This window comes from Balaenoptera physalus, assembly GCF_965194825.1.
Source record: "Balaenoptera physalus genome assembly, chromosome: 1".
NCBI lineage: Eukaryota > Metazoa > Chordata > Mammalia > Artiodactyla > Balaenopteridae > Balaenoptera > Balaenoptera physalus.
The window spans coordinates 137,611,295-137,630,755 of record NC_138882.1 but is presented as its reverse complement, the minus strand read 5'-3'; positions in this window follow the sequence as shown (position 1 = coordinate 137,630,755).

Genomic DNA, 19,461 nt, shown 5'->3' with positions numbered 1-19,461 from the left:
TGGACAAGTTTCTTTACCTAATAATCATGGTACTTAACCCTTTGCTTATTGTGAGGAACAAGTGAAGAAGCAGAAATAAAGTCACTAGAGCAACGTCTGGTGTTATGGACAGAACTGTGTTTCCCTCCACCCCCAATGCCTCCAAATTCATATGTTGAAGCCATAATTCCCTACCTCAGAATGTCACTGTATTTGGAGATAGAGCCTTTAAAGAGGTGATTAAGGCCAGGAGAAACCAAACCTGCCAGATACCTTGATCTTGGACTTCCAGCCTCCAGAACTGTGAGAAAATAAATGGTGGTTTAAGCCATCCGTCTGTGGTACTTTGTTACGCAGCCCAAGCAAACTAATGCACCACCCGGGTCTGCCCCCGGGCTGGGATACTTGGGCTTTGATCTGCGCCTGTTTCAGATGTCCATCTTCTGATACACAGATTTCTCAAGATGTGCTGCTTATAAGGGGACTCATTTTGAGAGACACATTTGGGGTTGCTGGGCTGCAGACAGACTGAGGGTACTTCAGCCATCCATTCATCCATCTTCTCCTCTCTGGCTACATCCAGAGCATATAAAAAAAAACCATCTGGCAGATGAGGGCCCCCGGCGGGCGGTTACCATGGTGAGGCAGAGTGGAGCCGGGAGACTGGGGAGTGTGTGTTGCTGTCTGACACTTGAGCCCAGGGAAATGTCAGCCTGGCTCGTGTTCATTTTGGACAGTATTTTTATCTACCTTTTTTTCCCGGCAAAGTTGTTTAAAAAACTTTTGTAGGTCCAGTTCTGATCACTTGGTGTTTTCACCTCCAGATAAAAAGCTCTTTGAGAACAAGGACTGAGTGCTTTCCCATTTTATTCCCTCTTTCTGGCCTTTCCCCTTTCCTCCCACACCCTTCACATTCCCTATAGCATTTAAACCTGTGTCTGTCACTGACTTGATACTCAAAAAGTATTTGTCGAGTTGAGTTGAATTAATTAAACTTTGGAGAAACTCTATTTTCCTGTTTGCTTCTGATTTTAAAAAGCACTGACAATATCACAGGGAGTTCATTCAAGTGGCAGGCTCTGATATTCGGTTTATAGCTGCAGCAGGATTGAGACATGTGAGCAGAGGGGCTGGTGCCAGGAATTTGGTGCAGAGACACGGCTTGAGAGCAAGGGTTCTGGACTTGGTTGGACCTGGGTTTGCAGCCAACTCCTTGTGTGACTTGGGATGAGAGACTTCACTTCTCTGGACTTTTTCACTGTCCTCAGATTGGGAGTCCTAATCATACCTGCTTCATGGGGTTCTTCTGAGGCTTAACAGAGAGTGCACAGGTAGAGCCCTGCATCTGGCACTCAGCTAACAGCTGTTATTCTAACACAGTTGCAGGTTTGCACTGGGGCTTTGTCCTCAACTCCGTAAGTTTGGGCTCTTTTTTTTCCCTGATCTCTAACATTCCAGGAAATGTTCTCTCTCACTAAGGTCATGTCTGGGGACAGGTGTGGACAGACCACAGACCTGCATCTCCTCCCAAGCCATCCATGGGTTCCCTTCAATAGTCACAGGGTGTCTGAGGCTTCCAGAGGCAGAGGCATCTGGGAGTGTGCAAGACTGAGCCTGGACAGGTTTCCAAGGGCAGGGACCTGACAGCCAGGGGGGAACTGGCTCAGACCAGCCTCGTCCAGACTCAGGAGGCTACAGACCCCAGTGTTCAAGGGTGTGGAAGGTAGCTTCATTGACATGCAGTGCCAGGCTCTGGAAGGAACCACCCAGAGAGCCAACAGCAGTTAGAGTTGTGGAGATAGCTGGCTTTGTCCCTCTGCGAGCTCAGTCTGGTTTCTCTCTCCTTCCTTCCCTTCCAAATCAAGCACCCCCTTTTTGGTTTACGCAGAAACTGAGAGGTGGGGTCTGCTGGACTCTTTCATCCTCTGGCAGCTCACCAGCTCCAAGCCTCAGAGCCCCAAGTGGAAGCTTCCTTCTCCCTCCCACCCCTGCACCTCCCCCCCCACCCACCTAGTCATGCTCCAGGTCACAGATGGGCTCTTGAGGTGGCTCTACACACCACAGGAGGGAGCCATCTGTTAAGGGGTTTACTGGGTGCTTAAATCCATCCAATGGCAAAATCTGCCAGCATTTATCGCGTACTTACTACGTGTCAGGCATCTTGCCAGGTGACTCACATTCTTTAGTCATTTAATGTCCCAACAACCCTAGGAAGCACGTTTTTCATCCTTGTTACTGTGATTGAGGACACAAGTCCTCAAACTTAAGGGACATGCTTAAGGTTTCATAGCAAAGCCAGGATTTGAATCTGATATATCAGTGTAGCTTCGAAGTGTGTGCTCCTGGGCATGGAGAGGCAGAATGAGGGGAGCAGGGGTACAGAGACAGAGTGCCACAGTTTGAAACCTGATCCACCACTCACCACCTCGACAAACTTGGGAAAGTTCATTGATCTCTCTGTACCTCAGTTTCCCCAACTGTAAACTTGGGGATAATGATGGTACCCCCCTCACAGAGTTAAAGGATCAAATGGGTTCATATGTGTAAAGAGCTTAGGTCAATGCCCGCACACAGTAAGCCCACTATGCATGTTTGCTATTATAATTAAGCATGGCATCAGGGTGGCCTCTGTGTCTTGGTGACCTCTCTGGAAATCTGCCTGAAATCTCTACACCAGAGAGAGCCTGCAGCATCCTCAGATGTACCTGCCCCAATAATCCTGGCCAGGACCCCACAAACCTTCAGAAAGGGGATAAACAGGCTAGGGTATAGGGAGACCTGCCATTTCCCTGCTCCCCGTGTTGGCCTTTTCCCTCATGCGTGCGTAATTTTGGCAAAATTAATGATGAGAAGGAGCTGAATTCCACAGACCTGGATTTGCATTCTGGCTCCACCTTTTACTAGTTGTGTGACTTTAGAAAAATTTAAAAACCCTATCATGCCTCAGTTTCTTCATCTATAAAGTAGAAACTGGTTGAATGGAGGGAAACAAGAGGGAGAAGGACCTGATGGGGGAAAGCCCCAAGCCCAGAGTCACTGCCTTCCTAGTGGATCTGCCCACTGTTCCTTAAGAGAACAACTCCTTAGTACCTGCAAGGATTGAACATCTTTGAGTGGTTCCTCAACTTCCTTGGGTTCTAAACATTCTGGTCAAATTCAAGGTTCAGTGTTCGGCATCACTAGTTATAAAGGATATGGAAATCAAAGCCACAATGAGATATCACCACATACCTGTCAGAATGGCTATTACAAAAAAGATAAGAAATAACAAGTGTTGGCGAGGATGTGGAGAAAAGGAAACCCTTGTGCACTGTTGGTGGGAATGTAAATTGGTGCAGCCACTGTGGAAAATAGTATGAAGGTTCCTCAAAAAATTAAAAATAAAACTACTGCATGATCCAGCAAATTTGATTCTGGGTATATATCTGAAGGAAAGAAAAACACTAACGTAAAAAATATATATTCCCCCATGTTCACTGCAGCATTATTTATAATAGCCAACACATGACAATGACTTAAGTGTCCAGTGATGGATGAATGGATAAAGAAAATATGAGACACAGATATATAATATTATTCAGCCATAAAAAAAAAGAAGGAAATCCTGCCGTTTGTGACAACATGGGTGGACCTTGAAGGCATTATGCTAAGTGAAATAAGTCAGACAGAGAAAGACAAGTACTGTATGATCTCACTTTTATGTGGAATATAAAGAAACAAAAACAGAACAAAACCAAACTCATAGATACAGAGAACAGACTAGTGGTTGCCCGGGGCAGGGAGTCTGGGGTGGGTAAAATGGGTGAAGACTGTCAAAAGGTACAAACTTTCAGATATAAAGTAAATTAGTCCTGGGGATGTAATGTACAAAATGGTGACTATAGTTAATATCACTATATTGTATATTTGAAAGCTGCTAAGAGTGTAAATCTTTAAAACACGAAATATTCAAGGTTCAGAAGAATTGGTGGTTCTAGCTTTAGATTTGTCATAGGTGCTAAACCAGAAAGTTGCTTATTAGATGTGTGGTGATGGGGCATTCCTGGCTCCTGTGGCTCAATCCTCTTTAATTAATTAATTAATTAGTTTTATTGAAGTATAGCTGACATATAATATTGGTTTCAGGTGTACAACATAGTGTACAATTCAATTATATACATTATGAAATGATCTTCATAAGCCATCTGTCACCATACAAAATTACAATATTGTTGACCATATTCCCAATGAGGTACATTATATATCCTTGACTTATTTACAGGCATACTCAAAGATACTGCAGGTTATGACTACAGACCACTATAATAAAGCAAATATTGCAATAAAACAAGTCACACAAATTTTTTGGTTTTCCCAGTGCATATAAAAATTATGGGGCTTCCCTGGTGGCGCAGTGGTTGAGAGTCTGCCTGCCAGTGCAGGGGACACGGGTTCGGGCCCTGGTCTGGGAGGATCCCACGTGCCGCGGAGCGACTAGGCCCGTGAGCCACAGTTGCTGAGCCTGCGCGTCTGGAGCCTGTGCTCCGCAACAAGAGAGGCCAATAGTGAAAGGCCCGCGCACCGCGATGAAGAGTGGCCCCCACTTGCCACAACTAGAGAAAGCCCTCGCACAGAAACGAAGACCCAACACAGCCATAAATAAATAAATAAAAAAAAAAAAATTAAAAAAAAAAAAAAAAAAATTATGTTTACACTATGCCTTCATCTATTAAGTGTACAATAGCATTACGTCTAAAAAAACAATCTACATACCTTAATTTAAAAATACTTTATAGCTAAAACATGCTAAACATCAACTAACAATGCAGGGTTGCCACATACCTTCAATTTGTAAAAACATAATATCTACAAAGTGCAATAAAATGAAGTAAAATAAAATGGGGTATGCTTGAATTATATAACTGGAGGTTTGTACCTCTTAATCCCCTTCATCTGTTTCATACATTTTCCCATGGCCCTCACCTTGGTCACCAGTTTGTTCTTTGTACCTATAAGTCTGTTTCAGTTTTGTTGTGATTGTTAATTTGCTTTTTTTGATTCCACATATAAGTGAAATAGCATGGTATTTGTCTGACATACTTCACTTAGTATAACACCCTATAGATTCATGCATGTTATTGCAAATGGCAAGATTTCATTGCAAATGGCAAAATATTTTTCCACTGTGTGGAATGGAATATTTATTTTCTTTATCCACCCATCTATTGATGGACACTTAGGTTGCTTCCATGTTTTGGCTATTGGCTATTGTTAATAATGCTGTAATGAACATAGGGGTGCATATATCATTATGAATTAATGTTTGGATTTTCTTTGGTTAGATACTCAGGAGTAGAATTGCTGGACTGTGTGGTAGTTCTAATTTTTCAAGGAAACTCCATATTGTTTTTTTTTTATCTTGACTTCTTGATTTATTAGATTATTATATGGTAGAAATAACTTTTTTTTTAAACCTCTTTATTGAAGTATAATTGCTTTACAATGCTTTGTTAGTTTCTGCTTTATAACAAAGTGAATCAGCTATACGTATACATATATCCCCTTATCCCCTCCCTCTTGTGTCTCCCTCCCACCCTCCCTATCCCACCCCTCTAGGTGGTCACAAAGCACTGAGCTGATCTCCCTGTGCTATGCAGCTGCTTCCCAATAGCTATCTAGTTTACATTTGGTAATGTATATATGTCCATGCCACTCTCTCACTTCATCCCAGCTTACCCTTCCCCCTCCCCATATCCTCAAGTCCATTCTCTACGTCTGCATCTTTATTCCTGTTCTGCCCCTAGGTTCTTCAGAACTTTTTTTTTTTAGATTCCATATATATGTGTTAGCATATGGTATTTGTTTTTCTCTTTCTGACTTACTTCACTCTGTATGACAGTCTCTAGGTCCATCCACCTCACTACAAATAACTCAATTTCGTTTCCTTTTATGGCTGAGTAATATTCCATTGTATATATGTGTCACATCTTCTTTATCCATTTATCCGTCAATGGACACTTAGGTTGCTTCCATGTCCTGGCTATTGTAAATAGTGTTGTAATGAACACTGTGGTACATGACTCTTTTTGAATTATGGTTTTCTTAGGGTATATGCCCAGTAATGGGATTGCTGGGTCATATGGTAATTCTATTTTTAGTTTTCTAAGGAACCTCCATACTGTTCTCCATAGTGGCTGTATCAATTTACATTCCCACCAACAGTGCAAGAGGGTTCCCTTTTCTCCACACCCTCTCCAGCATTTATTGTTTGTAGATTTTTTGATGATGGCTATCCTGACCGGTGTGAGATGATACCTCATTGTAGTTTTGATTTGCATTTCTCTAATGATTAGTGATGTTGAGCATCCTTTCATGTGTTTATTGGCAACCTGTATATCTTCTTTGGAGAAATGTCTATTTAGGTCTTCTGCCCATTTTTGGATTGGGTTGTTTGTTTTTTTGATATTGAGCTGCATAAGCTGCTTGTATATTTTGGAGATTAATCTTTTGTCAGTTGCTTCGTTTGCAAATATTTTCTCCATATTGTTTTAATAGTAGCTGCAACAATTTAAATTCCTACTAACAGTGTACAAGGGCTCCTTTTCCTCCACAACCTCACCAACACTTGTTACTTACTGTGTTTCGATAATAGCCATTCTGACAGGTGTGAAGTGATATTACGGTTTTGATTTTCATTTCCCTGATAACTGAGCATTTTTTTCATGTATCTGTTGGCCATCTGTATGTCTTCTTTGGAAAAATGTTTACTTAGGTCCCCTGCCCATTTTTTAATCAGATTGCTTGTTTTTTTATATTGAGTTGTATGAGTTCTTCATGTATTTTGGATATTAACCCCTTACTGGATATATCATTTATAAATATCCCATTTAGTAGGTTATCTTTTCATTTTGTTGATAGTTTCCTTCACTGTGCAAAAGCTTTTTAGTTTGATGTGGTCCCATTTGCTTATTTTTGCTTTGGGTGCCCTTGCTTGAGCAGACAAATCCAAAAAGATATTGCTAAGACTGATGTCAAAGAGTTTACTGCCTATGTTTGCTTCTAGGAGTTTTTATGGTTTTAGATCTACATTTAAGTATTTAATCCATTTGGAGTTTATTTTTGAATATGGTGTAAGAAAGTGGACCAGCTTCATTTTTTTTTTTTTTTTGCATGTAGCTGTCCAGTTTTCCCAATACCATTTATTGAAAAGGCTGTCTTTGCCCCACTTATATTCTTGCCTCCTTTGTCATAGATTAATTGATCATAGAAGCATGGGTTTATTTCTGGACTCTATATTCTGTTCCATTGATCAACATGTCTATTTTTGTGCCAGTACCGTACTATTTTAATTATTATATCTTTGTAGTATAGTTTGAAATCAGGGCGCATGATACCTCCAGCTTTGTTCTTTCTCAAGATAGTTTTGGCTATTGGGGTCTTTTGCGAGTCCATACAAATTTTGAGATCATTTGTTCTGGGTCTGTGAAAAATGCCATTGTTGTTTTGATAGGGATTGCATTGAATCAGATTGTTTTGGGTTGTGTCAACATTTTTAACAACATTAATTCTTCCAATCCATAAACACAGTGTATCTTTCCATTTTTGTGTTGTCTTCTATTTCTTTTATCAACATATTAATAATTTTCAGAGTACAGGTCTTTCACCTCCTTGGCTAGATTTACTCCTAGGTATTTTATTCTTTTTGATGCAATTGTAAATGGGATTATTTTCTTAATTTCTCTGATAGTTCATTATTAATGTATAGAAAAGCAACAGATTTTTATAGTAATTTTGTATCTGTCAACTTTATTGAATTCACTTATTAATTCTAATCATTGTTTTTTCAGTGAAGTCTTTAGGGTTTTCTACACATGATACCATGTCATCTGCAATTAGTTTTACTTTTTACTTTCCAATTTAGATGCCTTTTATTTCTTTTTCTTCTCTGATGGCTGTGGCTAGGACTTCCAATACTATGTTGAATAACAGTGACAAGAGTGGCCATCCTTGTCTTCTTCCTGATTTTAGAGGAAAAGCTTTCAGCTTTTCATCATCAAGCATAATGTTAGTTGTGGATTTGTCATATACAGCCTTTATTATGTTAAGGTATGTTCCCTCTATACCCACTTTGTTGAGCATTTTATCAAAAATGGATGTTGGATTTTATGATCATGTAATTTTTATCTCTCATCTTGTTAGTGTGGTGTATCATGTTAATTGATTTGTGGATATTGAATCATCCTTGCATCCCTGAGATAAATCTTTCTTGATCATGGTGTATGACCCTTTTTATGTATTGTTGAATTCGGTCTGTTGGTATTGTGTTGAGGATTTTTGCATCTATGTTTGTCAGGGATACTGGCCTGTAATTTTCTTTTTTTCTAGTGTTTTTGTCTGGTTTTAGTATCAGGGTAATCCTGGACGTATAGAACTATAAAATTTATTGGAATAGTTTCAGGGGGATAGGTATTAACTCTTCTTTAAATGTGTGGTAGAGTTCACCATTGAAACCATCTGCTTCTAGACTTTAGTTTTTTGGGAGTATTTTTGATTAATGATTCAATTTCACTACTAGTAATAGGTCTGTTCATATTTTCTATTTCTTCCTGCCTCACTTTTGGAAGACTGTATATTTCTAGGAATTTATTCATTTCTTCTAGGTTGTCCAATTTTTGGTATATAATTGTTCATAGTAATCTCTTATGATCCTTTGACTTCTGTACGTTGGTTGTAACTTTTCCTCTTTCATTTCTGATTTTATTTATTTGGGTCCTCGTTTTTTCTTGGTGAGTCTGGCTAAAGGTTTATCAATTTCATTTATCTTTTCAAAGAACTAACTTTTAGTTTCATTGATCTTTTCTGATTTTTTTGTCTCTATTTCATTTATTTTCACTTTGATCTTTATTATTTCCTTCCTTCTACTAACCTTGGACTTTGTTCTTTTAGGAGTAATGTTAGATTATTTATTTGAGATTTTTCTTGTTTCTTGAGATAGGCCTGTATCACTATAAACTTCCCTCTTAGAACTGCTTTTGCTGTGTCCCATAGATTTTTGGTACATTGTGTTTCCATTTTTATTTGTCTCAAAGTATTTTTTAAAAATTTCTTCTTTGATTTCTTCAATGACCCACTTGGTGTTTAGTACCATATTGTTTAGCCTCCACGTGTTTGTGTTTTTTCCATTTTTCTTCTTGCAATTGATTTCTAGTCTCATACCATTGTGGTCAGAAAAGATGCCTGCTATGATTTTAGTCTTCTTAAATTTATTAAGACTTGTTTCGTGGCCTAGCATGTGATCTATCCTGGAGAATGTTCCATATGTACTTGAAAAGAATGTGTATCCTGCTATCTTGGGATGGAATGTCCTTAGATATCTATTAAGTCTATCTGGTCTAAATGTTAAGGATAATGTTTCCTTACTGATTTTTTGTCTGGTTGATCTATCCATTGATGTAAGTAGGGTATTAATGTCCCCTATTATTATTGTTACTATTTCTCCCTTTATGTCTGTTAATAGTTTCTTTATGTACTGAGGAGCTTCTATGTTGGGCACATATTTATAAGTGTTATGTTCTCTTGTTAGATTGATCCCTTTATCATTATGTAGTGTCCTTCTTTCCTCTTGTTACAGTCTTTGTTTTAAAGTCTATTTTGTCTGATGTAAGTATTGCTACTCCAGCTCTTTTTATTCCACTTGCATGGCATATCTTTTTCCATCCCTTCATTTTCAGTCTGTGAGTGTCTTTAGATCTGAACTGAGTCTTTTTTAGAGGGCATATATATGTGCCTCGTTTTTTTTAATATCCATTCAGCCATCCTCTATCTTTTGATTGGAGCATTTAGTCCACTTAAAGTAATTATTGATAGGTATGTACTTATTGCCATTTTGTTAATTGTTTTCTGGTTGTTTTGTAGCTCTATGCTTCTTTCTCTTTTCTCTTATGATTTAATGCTTATCTTTAGTGTTATGGTTGGCTTACTTTATTTTTTGTGTATCCATTATAGGTTTGTGGCTTGTGGTTACCATGGAATTCATATAATGACCTGTGTAAAATCTATTTTAAGTTGATGATCTCTGAATTTGAACACATTCTAAAAGCCCCATGTTTTTACTACTTCCTTTTTATACTTTTTATATTTTTACTTTTTATATTTTTGATGTCATATTTTACATTTTAAAAATTTGCATATCCCTTAAAGTACTTATTGTAGATATAGATGATTTTACCACTATTGTTTCTTAAGCTTCATACTAGCTTTAAAGGGATTGATCCACTCCCTTTACTATATATTTGCCTTTACAATGATATATTTTTCTTTCATATTTTCTTATTTCTGGTTGTGACCCTTCCTTTTCTGCTTAGAGAAGTCCCTTTAACATTTCTTATAAGGACTGTTTAGTGGTGATGAACTCCTTTAGATTTTGCTTTTCCATAAAACTCTCTATCTCCCCTTCAGTTATGAATAATAACCTTGCCAGGTAGAGTATTCTTGATTGTAGTTTTTTTCCTTTCACTTTGAATATATTGTCCTACTTTCTTTCGGCCTGCAATGTTTTCACTGAAAAGTCAGCTGATAGTTTTGTGGGAGTTCCTTTGTATGTAACTAGTTTTCCTCCTGCTGTTTTTAAGATTCTCTCTTTATCTTTAATTTTTGCCATTTTAATTATAAGGTGCTTTGGTGTGGCTCTCTTTGGGTTCATCTAGTTTGGTACTCTCTATGCTTCCTGGAGTAGGATGTCTGTTTCCTTTCCCAGGTTAGGAAAGTTTTTCACCTATTATTTCTTCAAATAAGTTTTGCCCCTTTGTCTCTCTATTCTCTTTCTGTGACCCCTAAAATGTGAATGTTAGTATGCTTCATGTTGTCCCAGAAGTCTCTTAAAACTGTCTTCATTTCTTTTTATTCTTTGTTCTTTTTTCTGTTCATCTTCAGTGATTTCCACTACACCATCTTACAGTTTGCTGATCCATTCTTCTACATCATCGAATCTACCATTGATTCCCTCTAGGGTATTTTTTATTTCAGTTATTATATTCTTTTAGCTCTAATTGTTTTTTTAATATTTTTCTAAATCTTTGTTAAGGTTCTTACTTGTTCTTCCATTCTTTACCTGAGTTCTGTGAGCATCTTTATGATCATTACCTTGAACTCTTTATTCAGTAGATTGCTTATGCCCACTTCATTTAGTTCTTTTTCCAAGGTTTTGTCTTGTTCTTTCATTTGGAACATATTCCTCTGTCTCCTCATTTTGCCTAAATCTCTGTGTTTACTTCTTTGTATAAGGTAGGTCCATTATACATCCTGATCTTGGAGAAGTGATCTTATGTAGATGTTTTATGGTGCCCAGCAGCATGGTCCCCTCTGGCTCCCAGAGCTAGAAGCTTCAGGGGTGTTCCCTTTGTGGGTTAGGTGTGCCTTTGTGTTGTGGCAGGGTTGGCTACTGTGGGTATGCTTGTGGGTGGGGCAGGCCTGGGTGCTAATAGGCTAGAGGGAGGATTACTAAGTGACTTTCATTAGTGACAGTGTCAGCACGGTAGAACAAGATCACAGAAATTTCTGCCATCAGTGTCTCAATCCCCACAGGGAGTCCCAGCTGCCTCCTGCTTCTCCAGGAGGATCTCCAAGATCAGCAGGTGGGTATGATCCCAGCATTTTCAAACTGCTGTCTCTGTGCTGGGATTGGGGTGATTGAGTTTTTTGCTCATGCCCTTTAAGATCAGAGTCTTGGTTTCCTACAGCCATCTGGCTCTCCTAAACAGAAGCCCCACTGGTTTTCAAAGCCAGACATTTTGAAGGCTCATCTTCCTGGTGCAGGACCCCCAGGCTGGGGAGACCCATGTGGGGATCAGACTCCTCACTCCTCAGGGAGGACTTCCATGGCTGTGATTTTCCTCAGGCCTGTGGGTCTCCAAGCAAGGGGTGTGCATCCAGACTAGATTGCATCTCTGCCCCTTCTACTCGTTTTGTTGTGGCTCCTTCTTTATATCTTTATTTGTGGAAAGTCTTTTCTGCTAGTCTTTGGGTCATTCTCAGAGATAGTTGCTCTGTAATTAGTTGTAATTTCGGTGTGCCCATGGGAGGAGGTGAGCTCAGTTTCATCCTACTCTGCCATCTTGATCCAGACGTCTTTAATTCTCCTTAAGTCTTAACTAAGCAAAGAAAGAAAAGTGTCAAAGGACCCCAAGCTAAATGACAGGGTCCTGATCTCCTGGCTCCATGCTCCCCTGTGGCAGTTGTGGGAAAGGCCTCTGCCTTCATCCAAGTCAACCATGAGCAGCCCTTCAGAAGAGCTCAGCAGCTGACATGGATATAGAGAAGAATGGGGGAGAGGGCTGGGGAGGGCTGGTGCCTGCCCGCTCACAGCCGCTGCTAGCTGCACTCATCCAGACTGAGTTTTAACATCATCTTTTCACTGGACTCTACGTTCCCTGGAAGGATACTAGCCTTGTCTGGCTTCTTGCCACTTATGTCCCTAGTTCTTGGCACAGTGCCTGGCACATGACTGAGGCTCAACTGATACTTGTAGAATGATAACTGAGTGAAGGTTAGCTACTGTTTTTGTTGTTGTTATTACTGATATAAAGAGTCCTTTACTGTGGTATAAATTTATGCTTACAGAACTTGTGATCTGTTCAAGAGATAGCTTCACATATGGAAGCCTCAGGTTCCCATATTTCCAACTGGATAAAGTTGTCCCAAACTCTGTTCTATGAAGCACAAGTATGTTATAATGTTACAAGACAAAGATCTGCCAAATAAAGATTATTAGGTCAAATAAGCTTAGAAAGTGCTATAACCATATTTCTTTCCTCTCAGTTCTCACAAAATATGTTAGTTGATAAAAGGCTCTCTCTTTAACTGATTGCCCATGGAACCATATTCTCATATAACACTCACAGATATCTCTTGGTATATAATAATTTGGAAACTGCTGAATTACACTATGAGCTTTTTGAAGGCAGGAGCTATGTCTTGAAAATATTGGCATTACCTAGCAACGCCATACGCATAAACATTGGTCAATAAGTGCACATTGATAAACTGTTCTAGCAATCTTCTCCCTATTTTTGTTCTTATTTTTTTTACGTTTATTTTTGAAAGAGCAAAGGCTTAATTGCAGCTTAATGTAATTGCCTATAAATCATAATGAATTTATTTCCCTCTTTGCCAAGATTAAACCATGGCAATTTGTAATGATTTATTTACAAGTATAATGGAATCACAGGATCGATTCTAATTCAGGTTCTGTCACTCTCTAGCTCTGTGGTCTCAAGCAAGTTACTAATTTTTAGATGGTCTAAGAGCCCTTGATGACTACCTATCAAACCTCTTTCTTCCACAGTCTTCTACATGTAGAAAATGGCATCACCATCAACCTTTCCGCTCAAGCCAGAAACCTAGGTGCCATTTTGGATTCCTTATTCACATTTCCATCCAATCCACTAGCAATTCCTATTGATTCTACCATTGAAATACATTATATCTCAAGGTTATCCAAGTTCTTCCACCTCCATTGTCACCTGGAAGGGACCATCAACCATTCTCTCTTACCATAACTCATAACCAACTCAATGGTTGCTTGCTACTTTTTTATTCCCTGTGCCTATTATCTATCACAGTATCAGCCAGAGTGATCATCTTAGAATGTAAATTAGATTATGGTACTCCTCTGCTTAAAAACCTTTCAACCTTTCCATTGTATTCAGAAAATAAGCCAAACTCCTTATCATGGTCAATGTATCTTTGCTAACCTTTGCTGCTACTTCTTATCTTTCTTCCCTTTGCTCTCTGCAATCCTGATATGAGTTGCCTTTCATTTTCCCAGACAATCTAAGCTTCTGTCACCTCAGAATGCTTACACATAATAGTTATTCAACCTACAAAAGAGGTCTGTCCACTTCACATACAGGGTTCTTTCTTACACTTTCAGTTTCAGGTTATAAATGGTACCCAGCAAGACCTAGCCCAACTCCCACCACCTATCCATGGTAGGTCACTTCTCCCCTACTTTTTCTCTTTCTGTGCCTTGTTCATTTCCTTTAGAGGAGCACTTGTCACCATTTGGCATTGTTTTTTGTGGGGTGTGTGTGTGTGTGTGTGTGTGTGTCCCCAGTGGAATATAACCTCAATGATCCAAAGACCACGTCTATTCTTTGTATCCCCAATGCCCGGCAGAATGACTGCAAATACACAAGAGGTGCCCAGTTTAAAATAAAAAAGCCTTCATTTCCTCAACTTGACAAACATGAATATTACTTATCTTTGATTGAGCCTTACCACATACCTTTAAACTTGCTCTAAGGAATGTATTCATACAAAAAAAATTTTTTTGTTGCGTCTCTACCACGTGCAAAGCATTGTGCTAATAAGTGTGACACATCTAGAAGGAGAAGCCAGTCCTACAGTGGAGAGAGGGGCTTGAGCTTTGGGGTCAGGAAGATCTGGATACTAACAACTTCTCTTAACCCTCACATTTCTGGTTGAATGTGAGGGTTAGGAGGAGGGTTTTGTTTTGTTAAAACAAAAACTAAACCATTATCCTAGCTGCCCTACTTACCTGCCTCAACAGTCCCCGACTCTCATATCTTAGCATTTATCACTACAGGCAATGGTCTGTGTACCCTTCTTTGTTTTCCTCTAGACTCCTGGGGACCATTTCTGTCACGCTCAATTTTATCATCTCATCTCCCCCCACCCCTGCAACAGCATTGCAAAGCCCAAAACGTCATGTGCTGCCTTGAAATCTTCGAGCCCCATAGCACCCCAAAGGCCTAACTGTGAGTTCCACTGCTTTCACCAGGCCTATCTCTTATCAGCGGAGTCAGCTGCACCCCACCCAGTCCTCAACCTGACGGGTCTCAGCTTCCTGACAGCCCACAGGATTATTCGAACAGTCCAATCACATCCTCCCACAGGAACCAGCAGTCACCTCACCCTTTTCTTGTTTGTTACAAAACTTGCCCCCCCACCACAGTCCCTGCTGGTTCACTCTGTTCCCCCGGGGGCATTCTGCACCCTCCGTGTGATCCTGCAGGGCTACAGTGTCCTCCTTCCCTGGGCTGTGAGTTTACTTGTCTAATAAACTGTAGATCTCAGCTTCTGGTGCTGTATGTTTGGATACCCTCCAAACCCTAGGCCAAGATTCCCTCCCTCATTGATGGGGTGAAAAAAGATTATAAAACACCCCCCCAACACACACCCCCCCCCAACAGGTATGATCATGCCCTACACAAAATTGGCTATATATTTTTCTCTGTCTTAAATGGGTATCAAAATATACTTTGGAGTTTTAAAAAATATTGCCTCTGGGCTCCACTCCAGGTCCAAGGAATGAGAATAATAGGGGTGAGGCCCAAATGTGTATATTTGTGTAAAGTGCCATTACTGAATCTGGTGGCTAGCCAAGACTGAGCGCCACTGTGATGGTTGTGCAGTAGCCACCTGTTGACTGACAGATGGGACCGTTGTGCCCTTCCTGGTGACACGGCTCAAAGGACAACCCTATCATTCTGGATGGAGCGTCTGACAGAGACTCCTGCTCAAAGATGACAAACACTTAGCAACAGCTTTCAAAACCCTCCTGAGCCCTTGGTGACACTGCAAATTGACCATGGCACTCTTCCTGTTGAGCCTGGCCTCCAGCTCAGAATCCTTATCAGCTTCCACCATTTGATGAATGCTATCAAGAGAGATGAAACCTATAGTTTTTCCTCTGCCCAGCCGTCCCCAATTTGTGCTCTGTGATGACAGGAACTTTGCCGCCTGTGACTATTCCTGCAGCCCTCACCTCTGCAATTCCACTCCTAGTACCAGGGCATCTCACTGGAGTAGAAGCCTTCTCTCAGCTCTTGCTGCTAGCCTGCCCAAGAGCCAACTCTCCAGGGCATTTTTTGATTGGCTCAGGCCATTGGCCAAACCTCTACCTTACCCTTAATGTCTTCTTTTATGGGGTCTTAACATGTCATACTATCTTTATATTCCTCTGTGCTGGCTCAGATCTCTGGGTTTGATCCACATGGAAATAAGCAAAAAAAAAAAAAAAAAAAAGAATTATCTGGTACAGTAGAGAGGACTCAGGATTTGAAATCAAGATGGGATTTGGTAACTCATCCTTATTGAGCTGTGTGACTGTAGGCAAATCATCTCTGTACTTCAGTTTTCTCATCTGCAAAGTGAGAATAACAATAATATCTGTCCTTCCACCACTGTATAATGTTACATATTAATGTAACATATAATGTTATAAGGTAGCATAAACGAACAACATTTGAAAAGTTATAACTCCAAGGTGTTTAATAGCAGCTTGTGGCTATTTCTTGCCTCTGCAAGAAAAATCTCTCTCCTTTCTCCAGGGTGGCTGAATAAATAGGGCAGCTTTTCCAGGGAAGCAGTCACAGCACACATTCCATTATGCGAATATACATTCAATCAGAATGTAAAACGCGAGCCATCAGTCTTGAGGTGTTAATGAGCTGCCACTTAAAAAGACCAGGGAAGCAAATTAAGTGTATGTGCATAAAGCATCAGAATTGCCAACTCTCTACCTGACCAAAGGCTGAGCTGCTAAGATCCTTGTCCTCTGCTTCTCCTCCATCAATTTCTAGAAGCTCCAGCTGGTGCATTGGGTCCATATGAATAAGACCGCTGGACTTCTTCCATCCCCTCCTGGACCCATCTCACTCCAGACCCTGGCTAAGCAAAGGGAGTTGAATACATCCTGAACTTGATTTCATCAGCAGTGGGATGGGTGGGCTGGTCACAAAGAAGGCAGGATGCCTACTCCATTCTCACTGGAAAACATGCCTTAAAAACTTCCTGATAAGTGTCTCTGTTGCTATACAAAATAAAGTTTTGAAAAAAAAAAAAGAATGCTCCCTGGAATATTATAAACAACATTCGAAGAGTCAAAATAACAAGAATGAATCATAAAATAATAAAATTAGAAAACAGATGATGTTATATAGAATATCTACTATGTGCCAGACACTGTGCCAACCGCTATGTCTATTTAGTCTTTTTAAAATTTAATTTCAAATTAAAAAATATGTAGACGGTTTTCAAAGTTAATTATTTCTACAAGGCTTATTAAAGGTAAATCAGCCAGCCTGCCATACTCATCACACTCCAACAATCGTTCCCACTACCCAGAGATGACTGCTGTGAACACTTCTAGCAGTTTCTTTGCTTATTTATCTCTGCATTTCTTAATAACATGCTTCCATGACTACTTCTCCATTTTAGGCATTATGTCTTCACTTCTTGCTACGGAAGACAAGGATTCAGTTCTCTTATCCCTCCTAAAAAACACATACAAACACACATACACACACATCCCCCATAAACTTCACTTCCCCCATCCTCTTAAAATATTTGTATCATAATATCTGGTGGCATCAAAATGACCAGGTGAATTTTATTCATAGTTAAACAATGAACTAGTTGAACAAAGGTATTCACTCTTCTTGCACACTTTTTTTTTTTTTTTTTGGTTTGATATCTGCAAGCTCTTCTTCTGAGCTTTTCTCTTTTGCTACCGTATTTTTAGATTTCCAAAAGCTCTGTTTCATGAATATTCCTTGTAATAATAAAAAGCTGTTCTTATGTTGTGGCTGCAATAGAGTCTCCCCTCTGTATGAGGATATTAATGATAGCTATTTTTCTCTTTTAAGTTCCTTGTCCCTACATTGTTTCTCTTTCCTACAAATTCCCTTTTTATTGGTGTTTGTGAGTTTGAGCCTCCAATATTCAGGTTAGAGGTTTTCTTCAAGTGTCTTCAGCCAACTCTGAGCTGTCAGCACATTTTTAAGAGCAGGATACTAAGAAAGCGATATGGAGACTGGAAGGTGCACGAGCAGAGCTGGTGGATGGATAGAATTCATGGCAGGCGGGTCAGAATAAAAAATGGCAGTACCTCCATCTCTTCTCTCGTGGGGTGGGCAGGTTACTTAAAGAAGGCTCTTCTAATCTCTAGCCTGGAGACTACAAGCCTGACGGCCAGCCTTCTCAGAACCTAAGGGGGAAGGTGGTAAGGGGGTCTTGGAATTCAATATGTGGATTTTCATTAAAATCCCCCATTTTCAGTACCTTACACCTGCCCACCATCTAGATGTCCCCCAATCCAGAATCCCTTTGGCTCACTCTCGCCAGAAAGTCAATTTCTGTCTTCTACTTCTAGGGCAGGGGCAGCTATCAGCTTAGAGAAGTAAGAGAGGGGGTCTAAGGGTTTAACTGTGTTAAACAGACTTTCAACCAGTCTTCTGGTTTTTAGCCACTACGCACACTCCTCAACTACTAAGCCCCCCACCCCGTCACACACACACAAACACAGCACACACACACACCTTCATGGATCCCTGATGTTGCTGATTCTCAAGTCACTCTGCAGCTCTGTGTGCCTGTCAGCTTGCTTCTGCACTCTCCCGTGGACAGGTTAGGGTTCGATGTCTGAGGTCATCTGCTCATTCAGTTTTCCTCGATCCTTTTGTTTTCCAGCTTCCAAGTTTTTTGTTGCTTTTTTTCCTCTCCTGTTTTCTTTATATCTTTAAAAGAAAATCCCCTTATTATCTTTTGAATGCGGCTGAGGGATACAGGGAAAGCCACATGTGTTCAATCTACCATCGTCAACCAGAAGAGAGAAAACATCAACGCAAAAAGATGGAGAGCACGTAGGACTTGTATGTCCTGACAAGATGATGCTGCCACAGATTCAGAGCCAAAAGTAGAACTCGGGTTTCTTATATCGTCTTAGTCCTAAATGCAATTCCACAAAATAGTCCTAGTATCCAAATTTATTAATAAAGAACACGTAATAGTAAGAATCAACATTTTTGACTACCTAGTAGGGCCACAGGTCTGTTAGGGCTGCCATAATGAAATACCACAGCCTGTGGGGCTTAAGCAACAGAAATTTTCTCACAGTTCTGGAGGCTGGGAGTCCAAAACGGAGTCATTAGCAAGTTCAGTTTCTCCCGAGGACTCTCTCCTTGACTTGCAGGTGGCCGCCTTCTAGCTGTTTCCTCACATGGCCTTTCCTCTGTGTGTGTGTGTACCCTGGTGTCTTTCCTCCTTTTTATATACACCAGTCATATTGGATTAGGGTCCCACCCATATGAACTTGTTTAATCTGAATCACCTCTTTAAAGACTCTATTTCCAAATACAGTCACATTCTGAGGTAGAGACTTATTCACCTCAACATATGAATTCGGGGGAGGGGCGTAATTCTGTCCATAACACCAGACATTGCTCTAATAACTTATTTCTATTCCTTCACTTATTCCTCACAATAGCCAAGGGTTACATATTATTCTTATTATTATTACATATTGAAAAACTGTTGTTCAGAGAATTTAAGTAACTAACGCTAAGGTTCTATAGCCAAAAAGGGGTTGTATTAATTTCTTATTGCTGCTATAACAAATTACCACAAACTTGGTGGCTTAAAGCTACACAGGTTTACTATTTTACAGTTGTGTATTTCAGAAATTTGAAACGGGTGCCACTG